Genomic DNA, 4104 nt, shown 5'->3' with positions numbered 1-4104 from the left:
ATCCACGTAAGAATTTTCAAGTTGTGGGTTGGGATATCGTTCCGTAACCGACAACTTGAAAATTCAAGTTGTGGGTTAGGGAACACACCTGGTCCCATAAGGACCACATTGAGCTACCAAAAGCGTTAACACTTCGTGTAAACTGCGAAACGAACCCATGATAAAGAAAACTAAATTATTGGCTGAGCGATTAGCGAAGCCCATTACTCCACTGACCGGAAAAGTTTCATTCTGTTTGTATGTTTGTTTGTTTGTTTGTTTGTTTGTCTGTTTGTCCGCACGATAACTAGAGAAAGAATTGAGAGAGCGAGCTGGGAATTTCAGGGTCGTTTTGTATCATAAAAAGACAGATCGAGTTCGAAGATGAGCATTGTAGCTCAAAAATTGTGCTCGAAAATTTCGTCCGTTTGGCTCTTTCTTGTACCGTTTAGGTGCTAGGGGGCATTTCTTGACAAAAATGAGGAGAAAATGATCAAATGGTCGATTAAATCGTTAACAAAAAGACTTCATTTCGAAAACTTGTATATACACTCCTATTACCCCGTCTCGGGTGTCAGCGCCGCAGGCCTAGCTATAAGGGAGAGCGGGGTACCATGATCACTTTTTTAGTTTTAGGCCTTGTCTCTCCTATAGCGGTAGATGGCTGGATCATGGGCTCGGTTGGGAGCTATGTCTCCTAGATACAACATGCTTAAGAAGTAATATCTCTCAATAAAACCATTTCTGAGCTGGGGATAAAATATTGGGACCCTGCATTATGTTCATGGTACCCTACCTATGGGGTACCATGATCAGTAGGTAGGGTACGATGATCATGCACATTTGTGTCCTAGAAAGACACCCAAAAATCCGAAAAAAAATCTTTGAAACCCAGCGAAGGGACTTATGACAATGGCATTGCCAGGGAATCCTGTGGGAAGCGGCCCTTTTCCAGACTGCGCCTGGAAAACGTGTGAGCTCACAACCGCGAACGTCAAAACCTAAGTATGTTAAAATCACAATCTGGCCAGAGAATTGGATTCAGCTCGTCGAAAGAAAACGAAAGTGTCTTATACGCCGAGACGATCGGAGGCAAAATGCCAGAGTTATTGACGATCAAAGTGACAATAAGTGCCAAAAATGACTTAGTGTCACTTTGGACGTCAATAACTCTGGCATTTTGTCTCCGATCGTCTCGGTGAATTAGACACTTTCGTTTCCTTTCGACGAGCTGAATCTAAATCAATAACCAGATTTTGATTTGAACATAAAAAGTTATGACATTTGCATGATTATGGTACCCCGAAAAAAATTGCTCATCGTGCCCCAAAAGACAACTTTTTGGTCTAGAGAGACCTGAGTTAACCTCAGGTGTTTTTCATAGTAAGAAGGTTACAGAAGGCAGGGAAAACGTTGCTTGTACTGTCGGCCTCAGCATTCGGCTCTAAAAAAAAAAACGAATAATTTTATGCTTGATTTACCTACATTGCTATCTTTAAATTTATCAACCTCTCCCTTTCTCGTCTTACACGCCGTGCGACTTCGCGCTCTCGATGAAAACATCCGCTGGCACACCCCCTATCAACGTCTTACAGGTTGGTGGCGGGCGGTGACAGCATTGGCGCGTAAATTCAAAATGCTCATCGTGCCCCATGTTCATGGTACCCCGCTCCCCCTTATGTGCGCCAGGCGCGTCGCAGCGTAACAGTGTTTCGTGAGATATCGCGAAGCCTGTTACGCGAGACGTGGTCTGGCGTACATATAGCTAGTTAGTTGTACGGTGTGTGCTTGGCCTATGCTGTCAGGCCATATTGCGTCTTGGCCCCTGCGGCATGAAATGGTATGCAAACCCGCAACACTGAACGTAGAGGTGTTCGCTCTGACCAAGAGGACCGAGGCACTGACCACCTGGTGCCTGGATTTAAACAATGGTGTCGGTGTGGTAGCACGAATGTGTGCACCGTAGAAAGTTCGATTGACCACCAGAAAGCTTAGTAGCTGTATAAACATTCTAGAAATTTACTTCATTTAGCTCTCTGATTTGGGTTTGGGTGCACTGTCAACAAAGGGGCGGCGGGAGTGGCCTCGAGCACAGTGTCTATTGTTGGCGGTACTTCGTGTTAACTGAAAAACAACCCCCTGCTTAGGAATTTAATTGGCATACAAAAATTGAAGTTAGTGATTTTGAAGTTGGGATTATTAAGATTCGCAGCAAAAATAGTACGGAAATGGCGAAGACAGCGTACACCGAATATTGTACAGAACCGTTACGTTACGTCTTACGCTACGTTTTACGTTTTATGAAGACATTACGTAAGACGATACGTAAGACGTTACGTAAGACGTTGCGTAAGACGTAACGTAAGACGTAACGTAAGACGTACCGTAAGACGTAACGTAAGACGTAACGTAAGACGTAACCTTAGGCGTAACGTAAGACGTCGTAAGACGTAACGTAAGACGTAACGTAAGACGTAACGTAAGACGTAACGTAAGACGTAACGTAAGACGTAACGTAAGACGTAACGTAAGACGTAACGTTAGGCGTAACGTTAGGCGTAACGTAAGACGTAACGTTAGGCGGAACCTTAGGCGTAACGTAAGACGTAACGTAAGACGTAACGTAAGACGTAACGTAAGACGTAACGTGAGACGTAACGTAAGACGAAACGTAAGACGTAACGTAAGACGTAACGTAAGACGAAACGTAAGACGTAACGTAGGACGTAACGTAAGACGAAACGTAAGACGTAACGTAAGACGTAACGTAAGCCGTAACGTAAGACGTAACGTAAGACGTAACGTAAGACGTAACGTAAGCCGTAACGTAAGACGTAACGTAAGACGTAACGTAAGACGTAACGTAAGACGTAACGTAAGACGTAACGTTAGGCGTAACGTTAGGCGTAACCTTAGGCGTAACGTAAGACGTAACGTAAGACGTAACGTTAGACGTAACGTGAGACGCAACATTAGGCGTTACGTAAGAAGTAACGTAAGACGTCGCACAGTACCTATTGTTGGCGGTACTGGGGTAATGTGGAAGATGGGCGAGGCTCATCGGGCCCCAGGGGCGGACACACACACCCACACTAGGGTGGAGTGAAAATCTGGGATCTTAAAATTCGACATGGATTATTGTACTTTAAGGTATCCTAAGATTAGCTGCAGGGTCGATATGGAACCATCGGAGGCCCTTAGGCTCCTGCAAGGGGCCTAAAGTTAGGTCTGCAGGGCTAAAACACAACTTTTTGACCCCCAGGGGTCAGTCTAGGGGTCATCCGGGAAACGGCTATCTCTTCAAAGGTGCGGAATACATCCAAGTAAGTACCCACGATGTTTGAACCCGCTGCGCCACCGTCTTCAGCCTGGCTTTTCGACTATTGTGTCCAAAAAACGCCCTTTTTTATTACCTGAGAAAGTGTCTTTCACTCATATCTTCAGAACCATTGGTCTAACAGAAAAAAATAATAAAACGAAACCGCCTTGTCTTGTCGAGATGCATCGATAACATTTACTGTTGTCATATCCGTTCGACCAAAGTTTGGAAGATATGGTCAAAAATCAAAAGTCGAAAGGCCAGGCTAAAGACGATGGCGCAGCGGGTTCAAACTTCGTGGGTACTTACTTGGATGTATTCCTCACCTTTTAAGAGATAGCCGTTTCCCGGATGACCCCTAGACTGACCCCTGTAGGTCAAAAAGTGGTGTATTAGCCCTGCAGACCTAAGTTTAGGCCCTTTGCAGGAGCCTAAGGGCCTCCAATGGTTCAAAATCGACCCTGCAGCTAGTCTTAGGATACCTTGAAGTACGACAATCCGTGTCGAATTTTAAGATCCCAGCTTTTCACTCCACCCTAACCCACACCCACAACAACACACACACGTCAAAAGATCTTCCAGACCATCTTCCGCAAAGATCTATATTCAGCCCGGAGTCTGATGACGACACACAGACAACACAAAACATAACCTCTCTCGCCGGGGAAGGGTTCTGTCCCATAGGGTTCTGTCCCACCTCGGCAGAGCAGTCTGCTGGTCCTTCTGTCGTGCCTGCTCCTTGTCTCAGTCCTGTCGGCGGGGAAGGGTTCTGGCCCACCCCGGCCGAGCAGTTTTCGTGTTCTGTC

The sequence above is a fragment of the Frankliniella occidentalis genome, unplaced genomic scaffold (assembly GCF_000697945.3).
Source record: "Frankliniella occidentalis isolate FOCC.00 unplaced genomic scaffold, Focc_3.1 Scaffold492, whole genome shotgun sequence".
In the NCBI taxonomy this organism is placed as follows: Eukaryota; Metazoa; Arthropoda; class Insecta; order Thysanoptera; family Thripidae; genus Frankliniella; species Frankliniella occidentalis.
The sequence above is the reverse complement of the archived record's forward strand: the minus strand, read 5'-3'. Positions refer to the sequence as shown.